Genomic DNA, 15,787 nt, shown 5'->3' with positions numbered 1-15,787 from the left:
GCGAAAGGGAAACCCCTCTTCAAACTCATCGGCCAGATCCACCTGCGATCCCCACGAGCTCATTCCTTTCCGTGCCTCAGCAGCGGTTGGTCCTGAATCGCGGGAAGCAGACTGCTGCCCCTTTTTCCTCGAAAAGAGAGACAAACAAGAGCGGAGCTTTTCCCTTGGAAAAAACGCTCGCAGTGCACGCCGGAGGCATCGCGTGCGTGCTCTTCGCCCAAACAAATAACGCATAGATCGTGTGTGTCATCAGATGTTAAACAACGTCAACACGGATGCACACATCCTTAAACGCTTTGCTAGTGCTCGCCATAATAAGATGAATAGAGATCGCTCTTACCACAGAAATGCATGCTTCAAACAAAACAGTCAATGAAGACGAAGAAGAGAATGATGTGTGCTCCCGGCGCCTATTTATACTATAGTCGCACCAGTAGTGACGTCATGGCTGTCGCCAGCCAACAAGTTGGTGTTTTTTCAATGTATGCTTCAGACACGGGTCACGACGAGGCGTTCCCCATAGCGACCCCTAGAGGACGCAGTTCGAAGTTCGCATGAAAGGGAAGTGTTTTTAGCTGATTCTTGAAGATGGCTAAAGACTCAACTGCTCGGATTGAGTTATCATTCCACCAGGAGGAAACATTTCATTTAAAAGTCTGTGAAAGAAACTCTCACTGAGTGTTCCTGGGTTGAGCTCATAGAAGCAGGCTTAGTTCTGCATCTGCTCATAGCACTGTGCTACTGGATGCGTTTCCCATAGTCGTCAAGATGATGCAACGAGGGTTACCTTTTGATAGGGAATGCTATGGTTGCTAACGTAACCTCGGTTCCCTAAGATAAGGGAACGAGCGTTGTGTAACTAGCCATGCTATAAGCTGCACGCGAATCGATGACTGTCATTTCAGTCGAGTGATTCTGATGAGAAGGCACTATGAGTCGGCTTATATAGCCAGGAGGCCCCGCCCATTTTGGGCGGGCTAGAGCGCCATTGGTTTGCGCAGCTACACAAACATTAACAAATCAGGCTTCAGTATCAGAGTAAAACAGGAGTTTTCCCCATATTCGTCAAGACAACACAATGCTCGTTCTCTTATCTCGGGGAACCGAGCATTGCATTAGTAACCAGAGCTTTTTTTATTTTATTTTTTTTATACATGCTTTGGATCTTCCGTGTTGAACACAAACAATTTTATTTTAGTTGCTGCTTTTCAGTATCAGTTCCTGCTTATGACAGTGACCGGTACAGTTTTTAAGTGCTCCTCACTTCAGTCAGTTTCAAAGTTCTCTTTCCTGTCTGCTTCAGTTAGTTCTCTTCTATTTTCCAAAAATATTCCTGTCATTAGCACTGTAAACACAGACAGGCAAAGATTTCCTTTTGTTCAAACTCCTATATTCTCTGTGAAACACCCATTCAGCACCAATGTGCTATTGCTTCAAATGGACTAGACTACTATGCATTGCGTTCTACAGTACAAAACTGTAAAACATACAGTAGATTAGTGTCATAACAAATAGTGTAGTTTTTTTGTCACTTCAATAAAACTTGCTAAGTCTGTGATAGAAAAGGTCTCCGATAACGTGCCTGCTGCTCCATTCAGTCATGAGCCTTCAGCAAGTTTTATCCTGAGCACAGATTTGCGGTAACATCAGCCCGAACATAGAACATAATCTACTAGTCATAATGATTTCAGGAAAGTACAGAATAAAACAAATATAAAATTGTATTATGCTTTAAGTTTTAGGGTTGGGCAATATGATAATATTCTGAATTTAGATCTAGCTATATTGCTATATTCCTGCCCACATGTCAGTTGTATGAGATGCCACGTAGGATTTAATCATCCGTCCCTCGGGTCATTTTGACCCGAAAATTATTTCGGGTCAAAATCAAAATCTGAGACAATCCATTAAAGATTTATACCCAAACGAAAGGCTGAGACTACAGAATATCCCCAATACAGAAAAAACTCACACACACACACAAACACGCTCAAGTCAATTCACTTTTATTTATATAGCGCTTTTAACAATACAGATTGTGTCAAAGCAACTGTACAGCATTAATTAGGAAAATATTGTGTCAATAATGCAAAATGATAATAGTAAACACTCAATTTTCAGTTAAAGGCAGTTCATCATTGAATTCAGTGATGTCATCATCCAGCTCAGTTCAGTTTAAATAGTGTCTGTGCAATCAAGTCGACGATATCACTGGAAATTAAGTGTCCCCAACTAAGCAAGCCAGAGGCGACAGCGGCAAGGAACCAAAACTCCATCGGTGACAGAATGGAGAAAAAAACCTTGGGAGAAACCAGGCTCAGTCGGGGGGCCAGTTCTCCTCTGACCAGACAAAACCAGCAGTTCAATTCCAGGCTGCAGCAATGTCACATTGTGCAGATGACTCAACTGGTTCCTGTGGTCTTGTCCCGGTGGCCGTCTAACTCACTGGAGATCTGTCTTTGTGGCTCATCTAGTTGACCTGATCTTCGCTGACATTCAGGGCTGTAGAAGTCCTCTCTAGGTGCTGATCCATCATCTGGGCTGGATACGAACTGGATCGAGGGGACTGCAGTGACCATCTGATCTGGATACAGACTGGATCTGTTGGCTACGGTGACCTCAGAATAAGAAAGAAACAAACTAATATTAGCGTAGATGCCATTCTTCTAACGATGTAGCAAGTACATTGGGTGTTATGGGAAGTGTTCCCGGTTCCGGTTGTCCTAATTAATGCAGCCTAAAAATCCTTTAACGGATTTGAATATTAGAAATGTGTTTGTGTGTTATGTGTAAGCCAGGTTAAAGAGATGGGTCTTTAATCTAGATTTAAACTGACAAACTGACACAAACACACAGATGGTACACACACTCCCATAGAACACATTATAATATGTTTCATGTTTCTGCTGGGATATGACTGTAATTTTTCAAATTTTTTTTTACTTAACACATTTACCTTTGAGTGATGTGGTGGAGACCAATGAGTTTATATCATATTTACATTTTTAAAATATATTATATATTTAGTTCATGTTTATGAAATTGTATGAATATACATATGTTTAGGTTATAATTCAGCTATATTCAGCTTCTTTTTATTTTTTTTATTAGTTTTTTTACAAAATATGGATTTAGTAATGTTTCAATATATATTTGAAGCTTTTAAGGGTTAGTTCACCCAAAAATGAAAATTAGCCCATAAATTACTCACCCTCAGTGCATCCTAGGAGTATCAGGGCTCGACAGTGCGACCATTTCAGTCGCATTTGCGACTGAAAACTACTGCGTGCGACTATGAAATTTATTTTAGGAGCCCCAGTGCGACTGACCCGATCATCATCATACTTGTGATTGCGCTCAGGGAAGCTTCAAAGCTTTCTACGTGTTTTTGCAGCGTCGAGTAATGTATCAGACATATCTCACCAATCCTTCATAAGCAAAGTGTAGACAGGGTGTAAATAAGAGATTCATCACACAGTGTAGAGAGCTTCGTTGATTATAAATGTGAGCTCGCGATGAACTAAGATGATGAGTGACAGCTTTGAATGATTTTTAAGGGAGTTTGTAAATGTGATAACTGATTTAATACAATACAATTCAATAAACAAGAAGTTAATTTTAAGTTACTTACATTGTCTGACTATAACACTATTGTCTGATTTTGCTCTATTTCGTTGTATTTCGAAATATTTCGAAAATAGTTTAAAAACAAAGTCACAGCTCAGCCGCTGCGCATCTCCATTCAAACACAGCGGTGTTTCGTTTATGAACGAACAGTTTTTTTAAACGAATCTAGTGAGTCAGTGATTCATGATTACCCATTCATAAAGACAGTCACTCTTGAATGAATCAGCCGTTCGAATGAATCAATTGAATGAATGATTCAGTGATAAAAATCAGTGACTTGCCGCCACCTGCTTTATCTTTTCAGTTATTTAAATCATTTAATATTTCTATATTCAAAATTTTATATTTAAAACATTAATATCATCATGGATTTATGGATTTAATTGCACTCATTCCACTTCTGAGCCTCATTAAATGTCTGAAAGTACATCAAACAACACTTTTGTGTTCTTCTGTGCCACCTCTACAAATTATTTTTGTTAATACTGATTTCATTTGATTTTTAACTTGTTTCTTATTCTACTCTTATTCTGTTGTTAAGCTTATAAAATATAATTTAAGAATTTGACAAAAGATGACATACTTTTAATAAAGTTAGAGGAGTCAAATATTACCTCGTAATGGGAAGGCTACTTTTTGATAACATTTTGGATTATTGATTAGAAGGTGCTCCTAAAATTTTGAACGTGCTCCTAAATTTTTTAAGTTAGGAGCACAAGTGCTCCTAAAAAGAAAAGTAAGCGTCGAGCCCTGAGTATATGACTTTCTTTTTTCAGACGAATCCAGTCGGAGTTATATAAAAAATTGTCTTTGATCTTTCAAGCTGTTTAATGCCAGTCAGCGTGTAAAAAGCGCCCATCCATAAACAAAAGTGTCTCACACGGCTCTGGTGGGTGAACGGCCTACTGTAGCGAATTGATGCGTTTTTGTAAGAAAAATATCCATATTCAAAACATAATAAACACTTTAATGTAGCTTGCGCCAACAGTTGTACACGAAAGCAGCTCCAGGCTGATGACGCATGAGGTCAGTGCTGCAGGAATCTCTAGTGAATGCTATATATGCAAGGCAGCAAGCTCATTGGCTGCATATGCAGCATGAACCAATCAGCTTGTGCCAAGTCATTTAACTCTCTGAATATCATTGATTATATTAACAACCAGTCGCCTGTGCCATCTAGAGTTTCATGACTGAACTTTATATTTCAATCATGACAACTCTGAAGATTTTAGCATGGTGATGGATATGACAATGTTAATGTATTTGGTCTTGGCGGAATAGATCTGCTACACTGCTGCTGAATTGCTGCTGCTGTTGGTTATTGCTGTAGTTGTAGATTATTGCTGCTGCTGCAAGCAAGTACAGGAACTTGCCACTGCCAATGCTTACGGCGATACGGTGCCGTGAGTATTTAAGACATACTGCTGCTGCATAAATAGCATATAAAATAACCCCCCAACAAAGCTGGAAGAAGAAAACAAGACAATTAAATATGTATGCAGCTGCTATACAATAATTTGCTTAAATCATCTCTATAGGCAGAAGAAATATAAAAGGTAAAGTCCCCTAGAACAAGCAGATCTATTGCCAAGACATATGTACTGCTGCTGCTCCGGAGAGCTATGAGACCATGTGTTTGCTATCTACGTGAGCCTGGGCCAAATGGCTTAACGCTAGTGAACTATTGCTGTGTGTACCTGATCGGTTGACCAGATAGCTTAAACTAGTGACCTGAGTTAAAAGTGTTTCTGGGCTAATGGAGCCTAGATAAATTAACTAGTGGCTTAACGATGTGAACCTGGGTGCTGTACCCTTAGGTTTATTTAATTAATGACCTAAATAACTATGTGTGTCTAAGCCAATAGCTCAAACTTACCTAGGTAGAAACGTGCACTGCGTGTCATTAATAAACAGGAATCACACAGCAGGTGGATAGATGAAGTAACCCCCAGCAACCACCTGGCTCAGGCTTGGGCGACCTGAGCAAATAGTTTTAAATGTGTCATTCAAGAGTTATAATTATTTTTTTTTTTCCCCATTAACGTTCATCAACGTTACGGCAATGGAATACTTACCTTTAACTTATTAATAAGCTAACAATATATTTGACAAAAGAATAAATCACTGTACACCCTGTAGTTGTGGTGTCATATGTCCAGGATTAATTCTGCCTCAAAAGCAGCTGCTCATTTATTTTGATAATTTAAAATATTTATATTGCATATTAAGAACAATAATGTTTACATTGTATGAACAGTAAACACATCATTGCTAAAGGCATGGCTCATTCCAAGATGGTCTTGAGCAGGACACTACAGTGACTATATTTAAATGCAGTTGTCTGCTTTTATATTAATTGTGTCCGAATTAAAATGTGCAACATAGAAATGCTGTGCATGCTGCTGCTGAGAAAAATCTCGATGACTGAATGACTATGCAAGCTGCTGCTACTGCACAAGAGACTAAACTGCTGAGAGATCCATAAATTAGGCATAAGTAGTTAGGCGAATGCCTATTTTACTCTAACACAGTGTCTACGCCAGACGCGAGCGGCACAACATGACAAGTCAATAGACCCGTTACGATAGGTAAAGCTGTCTGCAATGTATGCAGTGCGATACGTCAACGCAACAAAACTTCTATTAAATTCGCTAAAAATTGCGATCTGAATAGCTATGCATACTGCTGCTACAACTGCACGAAGGTACTTAGAATTACTAAGAGTCTTTATTAAACAATGAAACGCAAACAAATAATGTCTATTTCGCGTTGAATAATTCACAAAATCTCTGTAAGCCCTGTTAAATAAACAAAGTAATAAAAGCCTATTTCAATTTTAAAGTTACTTTACCCCATGTGTTATCACTGAAATGTAATGCAACCAGATACATCTGCTGCTGCTGCTATAAACAAGTGATAATTTGACTTGATTTGCTATGCATTCTGCTATTAACGATTCGCTAATAACGCAACCTGAATTCAATGATACTGCTGCTACACTCCATGAAAGTACTATAATTGCTGTAAGTCCAACTGAATACACAAATAGTAAATCCCAGTTTAAGAGTGTCCTACAATTAGCTACATTGTACATGGGCTACTGATTGGAATTTATTTATTATTAGTAGTATATTTACATTTTAAACTAATTCATGATTATCTTTAAACTATCACTAAACATGACTTTCATTATAAACTCTGCACTATCACTGAACCAAGGTAACAAGTGAAATAGAGATATGGCCCCTTTAAGAATGAGCACTCCCTCTCTGAATGCATTGCAATGCAGCACGAGTACACGTATGAGCGGGTACATTATTTTTTGCTGCTCATTAAGTTGTTATGGTTAAATCGGTAAGGCTGTTGACAGTATGACGTTATGAAAGCCAGTTATACGTGTTCACTTTGACTTAAACTGTGAACAACTGTGTAACGCCAACTGCAAACCGACCCCACTAGGGAGGTGTGCATCTGAAAGCGATCCGTCCACGGTTAATGTAGAAATGAATGCCCACAGAAGATATCAAAAGCATTGGAGATCTCGGGCAAATAAGGTAATACTCAATTCACCTTACTGTTCTAAATCTGCTATACTTGACGTTGTATCTGGCCCCTTTAAGAATGAGCACTCCCTCTCTGAATGCATTGCAATGCAGCACGAGTACACGTATGAGCGGGTACATTATTTTTTGCTGCTCATTAAGTTGTTATGGTTAAATCGGTAAGGCTGTTGACAGTATGACGTTATGAAAGACAGTTATACGTGTTCACTTTGACTTAAACTGTGAACAACTGTGTAACGCCAACTGCAAACCGACCCCACTAGGGAGGTGTGCATCTGAAAGCGATCCGTCCACGGTTAATGTAGAAATGAATGCCCACAGAAGATATCAAAAGCATTGGAGATTTCGGGCAAATAAGGTAATACTCAATTCACCTTACTGTTCTAAATCTGCTATACTTGACGTTGTATTCTCACATACATGAACTAGGAAAACTGCTTGCTGCTGCTGCTAATGCTACTGCTGTTATATGAACAAGACATGCTTAGTAATTACTCCTCAGGCGAATAACCTGCGCGTAGTTTTACAACTTGTATTTTTTCTAGTAAAAATGTAAATCTGATGAACACAATAAACCACTGAATCAGAGTGAAGACCATTTACTTATCTTAGCTACTATATATATATATATATATATATATATATGCAAGTGATTTCATGTGTGGATGTGCCTGAATTTTTCAGTGTAAACGGAAGGCATTTCAGTGTAAAAGGAAGCCGTTTGAGCGTAAACAGAAGTAACCTGCCCATTTGCCTTTGCAATGATGAACAGGGATCATGCTACAACTGAAGCAATTAGCATTTTGCTAATTTAAACAGCATGTAATTTAAATAGCATGCTTATTTAAACATTCTCCTGGGCATAATAAACTAATTTCAGATGTTTTTCTCATATTTTTAACTTGGTTTTTGTCACACTCCCTTCAAATGCACCAAATTAAAATACAATAAAACCAAAACGAAAAATTAAGCTTTTTGATTCACAAAGCACGTTTTAGTGCGTTTAGAGAGAATCGGGGGGACGCTGAGGTGTTCTTGGGGGGCGTTTGATTCCTCAAAGCAAACTTTCCATATCGATTTTTAGCCTAAGTAAATAATTAGACACAAAATATTGATTTGAGTTGATATATTTGAATGCAAAGTTTTCGTGAAGACAGCAATTGCTAGCAAGCAGCACGTTCAAACTAGATGGACATTTAAGGGATACAGTGCAGTCATTCACTTTACACAACATTTCTCAGAAGTCTGGTTTTAAGTATAATTTGTTTGAAGTAATGCTGCTTCATATAACATTACCCAAAGAAACAAGTGTTAATGATAAATCCCCTGTGACATTTGTACTGGCTACTGTATACAGACCACCAGTGCACCATACAGACTGATTTTCTATCTGAGTTAGTGCTGGCTGCAGATAAAGTCTTAATTGTTAGTGATTTTAAAAATCAATATTGATAACGAAAAGATGCATTGGGACCAGCATTTATAGACATTCTGAACTCCATTGAGGTTAGACAACACATGTCAGGGCCTACTCATTGTCGTAATCATACTTCAGATTTAATACTGTCACATGGAATTGATGTTAATGCCGTTGAAATTCTGCAGCAGGGTGATGATGACTCAGATCATTATCTAGTCTTGTGTATACTCCATATAGTTAAAGGTGCACATTCAACTCCTTGTTACAAATATGGTGGAACCATCACTTCTACCACAAAAGACTGCTTTGTAAATAATCTTCCTGATTTGTCTCAATTCCTCAGCATATCCAATAGCTCAGAAAAACTTGATGGTGTAACAAACTATTGACTCTCTCTTTTCTAGCTCTTTAGATACAGTTGCCCTTTACACTTAAAGAAGATTAAGGAAAACAGTCTGACACTATGGTATAACAAGCACACTCGCGCCGTAAAGAGAGCAGCCCGGAGAATGGAGCAGAGCTTGAAAAAAAACAAAACTAGAGTTATTTTGTATTGCATGGTGGGAAATTACTTCTATAGAAAAGCCCTAAAAACGGCTAAATCTACTTTTTGTCTCTCTTAGAAGTGAACAAACCCAACCTGAGACGTTTATTCAATACAGTGGCTAAATTAACGAAATATAAAGCATCAACAGATGCAGAAATTTCCCAACAGCACAGCAGTAATGACTTTATGAACTTCTTTACTTCCAAGATCGATACTATTTGAGATAAAATTTTAACCATGCAGCCGTCAGCCACAGTATCGCATCAGATAGTGCACTATAGATCCCCTGAGTAACAATTCCACTCATTCTTTGCTATAGGACAGGAAGAATTGTATCAACTTTTCAAATCATCAAAACCTATAACATGTATGTTAGACTCTATTCCATGTAAGCTACTAAAAGAGGTGCTAGAAGTCATAGATCTTCTTCTGAATATTATTAATTTGTCATTGCCGTTAGGATATGTCCCCAAAATCTTCAGATTGGCTGTTATTAAGCCTCATAAAAAAAACCACAAAACTTGATTAGATAATTAGTCAATTACAGACCGATCTCAAATCTCCCTTTTCTGTCAAAAATACTAGAAAAGGCAGTACACTGAAAACAATTTTTTGTGGTGATGTAAAATATGTTAAATTAATCATCATAAATTATGAGGCTTTACTGCACCTTTAAAAATTTGTGTCCAGACTTTTATTAATGTTGGAAAAATAAAGAGTTTAACTGTATTTTAGTTGTGTGATTTGTGATAAAGGTATAGACCAGAGGTTCTCAACTCTGGCGCTCGAGGTACATGTCCCTACAGAGTTTAGCAACCTGTAACTTTCTAGTAATCTTGAAGACCTCGATGAGCTTGTTCAGGTGTGTTTGATTAGGGTTAGAGCTAAACTCTGCAGGTAAGTGGACCTTGAGGGCCAGAGTTGAGAACCCCTGGTATAGACAAAATGAATACAGTTTATGTGGTTATATTAATCAAAAAGAAATTAGGCAATGTTTACATAATCATAGGGAGTAATACATTTTCATAATACTAAGTAAATGGGACAACTCGATCAAAACATATAATAAAATCTACTTATTTACTTCAGTAAATAGTAGGATTTACTTAATATTTTTTATAAATGCAAGGTTCCTGTCTATAAAATAATAAATACACTTTACTTAATTACTTTAAATAACAATTTTTAAATTAAATATAATTACATAATATTTACGAGTAAGATGTTATTGATATTAGAGCAGAAAAAATAACTTCAAATGTGTTCGTGCAATTTGTTACCAATTTTTTTTTAAAGTAAATCTTAATAGTTATTTTTTCAGTGTATCCTCTCATCTATGTTCCTTTTTAGAGAGAAATGGTATCTGTGAGTACTTCTGATTTAGACCGTATCATAATATGAGCCTGCTCTCATCAGCGTTACAAATGACTTGCTCTTATCATCCGATCGTGGTTGCAAAAAATGATATGTTGGAATTACTAACAGGTTCCACGTAAGGGAGTTAGGTTGCATTTAAGTAACAATATTTATTTAAATAAACTTAAGTTAATTACATAATGTTAATGCAATGTTGTTTAGTTGAACTTAATATTCTTGATTTTATTTTAATCTATAAAGTTGATTAACCCCTTTGCTGTCACCCCCATTTTCAGCATGGAGACACAAATGACATACCCAAAATCAAAAGGTTGCTGCTCATGATTCTATCTGATTAGACACATAATCAACGTATGTTCACAAAGCTGAACTTCAAAGTTTACTGTTCAAGAATCAGAATTACTCAGACTGTTATAATAATAGAGATATATAAGCTCAAACATAAAAACTAAAATATTAAAAAACATTTTTTTTTAATGTATAAAAAATATGTTGCTGTGGCAAATGCTTTTAGAAACACAATGAAGCTAAAGCCAAACTAATGCTTCATTTCAAATTTCAGGACATAATCTCTAAAACTGTGAATTTTATGAAACATTTTCTAAGGCCATGTCATGTGTGTTTTTAGAGAAGGCTAATAAAAGGCTAATAAAATTAATTTATGGCCCCCTGTTAGCTCTCCTGCGTGCTGTCACCTCATGTCTGGCTCTGCAAACTGCCCCATTCATGATTCTATTGTTCTCACCCGATGAACCTTTCACGCCTCTGCCAGGTATGACACACAATCCTCATTATTCATTTATCATAATTCTTTTGTTTCTATTCAGCCATTATTAGCCTTTATTCTGGCATTACAAGGTTTACCAAACCACATCGCTTCAATCCCAGTATACATTTACCCAACTATTATCAAAAGTATTTCTAAAACAAAACATTTTCTTACGACCTTACGTCAATTATTATGACAAAATACATTATGAAGAAGAACTGCACCTGTTCTGCAGCTGCATTAGAGCTACTAGAGACAATTTATGAGATTATTAGTACACTTTTACTTAAAACTCACTTTAAACCACCATCGAGTGTTTGTAATAATTTCCTTTTGCAATCACATGTGGAATTTGGTTGTTGCTAAAATATACTATTCATAGCCTTTTATGTCGCTGCACAAATTTGCATTTCAGATGTACACATTCTTTATTATGAAAATACCCTAAATCTCAAGAAAATCACATACAAACCATATACTATCGTAATTGTGTGTTTATTATTTTGATATTTCATGGGTACAGACTATTCTCTGTGTTAGTTGTGGTCAGATATGAACGTGGAAGAGCAGGGAAGCGCGTTACAGGATGAGACGGGGCGGGATATGATGCGCAGTTATGATTGACAAGTGATGGACGAATCAGGTTCCTCTGAGTCAGAGCACGAGCACGGAAGAGTAAACATACCGAGACAGCCCAGGGAGCTGCTAAGTTTCATTTGTTCACGTAAATCAGTGGAAAATGAATAGAAATTATGAACACTTTATAATAACTGCACACTATGAATCATTAGGTAAGCATTAGTAAATAGTCAGTTCATCCTTTCTAAAGCATTGTCCCAACATTAATAGTCATTAGTAAGCAGTTTATAAATACAGCTATAAATGCCTTGTTCTTGATTTATAAGCATATCTATTACAAAGGAGATTTAAAGGCTCAGTTATCTTCCTAACACGAAAAAATAAACAAACACAACACAGAGGGATACATAACTCAGAAATATTTATTTCAAGATTGAAACAAATGAAACTGTACACTTGAATTATTATAATTTTTTTTTAGTTTGTCAAAAGGATTTACAAAATACTCACATGCAAGTGTGATAATTGGTGGGGGGGGGGGGAACATTTAGAACACATCCTAGGTGTTCTAACTAAGTCTAAATGCATTTAGGACAAATAGCATTTAAATGATCATTATGCTACCATTTCTGCTTGGACATGTTACACATATTGTTGCTGAAAAGTGTTATAACATAAGCAAACATAATTGTAATTATTTATTTACTTTTCCAACAAAGACAGGGTTTCTGCAGGGCATTGAAAATCATTCAAATTCATTAAATGACCTTTAATAACAGTCATTCAGGACTTTCGTTCAAAAACTCGGGAAGTCTCGTAAGATGTTCGATGACATGAGGCTGAGTAAATAATGGCTGACTTTTAAAGGGATAGTTCACCCAAAAATGAAAATTCTGTCATTAATTACTCACCCTGATGTCGTTCCAAAACAATAAGACCTTCGTTCATCTTCGGAACACAAATTAAGATATTTTTGATGAAATCTGAGCGCCTTCTGACCCTGCATAGACAGTAATGCAAGTGAAATGTTCCTAGGCCCAGAAATGTAGTAAGGACATTGTTAAAACAATCCATGTGACATCAGTGGTTCAACCATAATTTTATGAAGCTACGAGAATATTTTCTGTGTGCAAAAAAAAAAAAATTTGACTTTAGTCAACAATTCTTCTCTTCTGCATCACCTTCCGCATCACCGTCCGCATTACCACCATTCATAAGAGTACCACGACACATTTGTGCATTGCTGCTGACGTAGAACATGCATGTGTCGTGTATCGGGATGCTCTGATCGATCGGCCGGAGATCGGTATCGGCCGATAATCACATTTTATGACTCGATCGGTACTCCCTAACTTGGCCGATCTCACGAACCGATCGCAATTTGATGACGTCAACGCGTGACGACATACATGAAGCGTCATCGCCGGTGTGGAAATGCTATGACGTTTCGAGAAACAATGAAAAATTCACTATTTGTCGTGTATGTTTTTCATGATGAATGGATGGTTCATTTTTAACATCAGATTCAGTGACGTTAGAGCTGATCTGCGCCTCACGTCTGTAGCGCGTTACGGCTCCACGTGAACCGGAGCTGATCGCGGCCGCTCTAATGCTTGTGTTTATACCGGCCAGCCGCGTAACTTTTCTGACGCGGCTCTCCGCGCTGCTTGGCTAAAAATAGCCTTTTGTGAGTTGTAACAGCGTGGAGGATGGAACAAAACTTCGTCAGAGCGAATAACGGTAACATAATACGCTGATCGTGGGCTGCTCTTAAATGAACGTTTATTTATATAACAAAATAACTTCTTTGGCCATATTAGCCTACTCAATAGCATTAACACAGGCCTTAGTCCTTTCACAAACGCTGTTTTATCAGGCATATAACATCGAAAATTTTATAAAGCTAGTCTTCCTTCAGAAATACAGTGATATAAAAACACCCGCGCCTCGTTTAAATTTTTAAACGTGCAGTTATGTGCTCATGTTTATTCAACAAAGCCTTTTGGAAAATCCGTCAGTTTTGATATTGTGGCGAGCGCCACAAATAAATAAATGTATGGGAAACACATCCCACAGCACAACCACCTGAGCCCAACTTCAGTCTACTCATCACCTTAACTTTAACTGTGTTTGTAGCCAGCGCCATAGCCAGACTGATAAACAAACACAGATCGGAAGTTAACTTCGGGTCAGGCGTGTGCGCCTGATGAAACCATCTATATAAAGCTTGAAGCATCAGAATCGGCATCGGTATCGGCCGATCACCATGACAAGAACTCTGTACTCAGTATCGGCTGCAAAAATCCTGATCGGAGCATCCCTAGTCGTGTATTCTCGATAATGGAGGCAGAGGATGACTCAAGGGAGAATAATTGTTAAAAAAGTCATTATTATGGTTTTCTTTGCACAAAAATTGTCACATGGACAATTTTATCGATGTCCTTACTACCTTTCTGGGCCTTGAACTCATCAAAACTAACTTAATTTGTGTTCTGAAGATGAACGAAAGTCTTACGGGTTTAGAACAACATGAGGGTGAGTAATTAATGACATCATTTTCATTTTTGGGTGAACTATCCCTTTAAGTTTTGGGTAAAAGCGTTATTTAAACTATTATGAATTATTGTCAGATTTAAAATGATGAATTTAGAGCACTTACCTGATCCATAACTGAAAGGATGTTTGTGATCTTCTGTGATGCTGCTCTTTTTTTTCTTTTTTTTTTGAGCATTTTGAGGAGCTGGGTTGAGAAATTATCAAGCTGGCCCATGAATTTGGACACCAAAGGGATTATTGTAATCCGACTAAATTCTGCAGATATCTAATACAATTTTCAAAGGACAAATCAGGTTGGCTGCTGATAAATTTGTGACAGAAATTAAAATAATATTACACCAACAGTATTCCTTTACCGGCAATTACAGACGGCATTCAAAATTATTACCAATGGACATAAACCTGAATTACATCTAAAGTACTTCATTATTTAGAATTACAACAACATCCAAGTAATTGATCAAAGTTGACATTACATAAAGATTTACCTCTCGCTCACTAAAGAGTGCTGGCCATCTGTTTTTAAATTCAATGATGAAAGGCAAATCTTCGACAACCCTTATGCCTTCGGAGTGCAAATGTTTAGTCCATCAGCACCTTGACAACTAGCTCATTGTTTTTTTAGTTACCTCGGACAGTAGAATAATCCTTTGCTTTTCAAGGGTCTCTTTTGTTTCACCCAGTGGGTAATCTGGGCAATTATTTACCTCAGCTTTTCTGTGTTTCTTCACTTGGTTAGGGCTTCCCATTGATCCTTTTCGCTTATGGGAGTTGATGATTAGCTCAGAACATCCTATGTTTCTCATTAAGTCCTGTAATTTGCCATCTTATATTTCAGGCAAATTTTCCAGCCATAGTAGCCACTCACAGAGCCTTTTTCTTTGAAGCATGGGTGCTTGTGTACCAAAGTAGCAGCTACATCATCAAGATCTGCACTTATAAAGGGTATGCCTTGAACTTGAACTGAGGCTAAAGCATCCAAAATGTCAGACTTTAGCTTGGTATTGGGGCTCAGGAGAGTACCATCAGTTTGATAAGCAAGTTGTGCTTTTTGCAGTTGCATCTCTGTGTGATGGGATGGCTTATTCCTCCGGGTCTGAATGGAGGGAAGGCGGGGCAGTTGGAAGTAATTACCTGTCTATAAATAGTCCGGGAGTCTCTATCGTGGCACGTCATTTCCGATTGTCTTGGGGGGGTTCCCTCTTCCATTAGCATCCCATGTGCGCTTTGTCGTTCTCGACGTCACTTGGACTGTGTGCGATTTCGATAATACCGATCCTCTCTGTATATTTTTTTATGTATATGCAACGGACTTAGCTGAAGGCTTTGGGATTCAAACTACATCAAAT

The sequence above is a fragment of the Sinocyclocheilus grahami genome, unplaced genomic scaffold (assembly GCF_001515645.1).
Source record: "Sinocyclocheilus grahami isolate Dianchi unplaced genomic scaffold, SAMN03320097.WGS_v1.1 scaffold524.1, whole genome shotgun sequence".
NCBI lineage: Eukaryota > Metazoa > Chordata > Actinopteri > Cypriniformes > Cyprinidae > Sinocyclocheilus > Sinocyclocheilus grahami.
The sequence above is the reverse complement of the archived record's forward strand: the minus strand, read 5'-3'. Positions refer to the sequence as shown.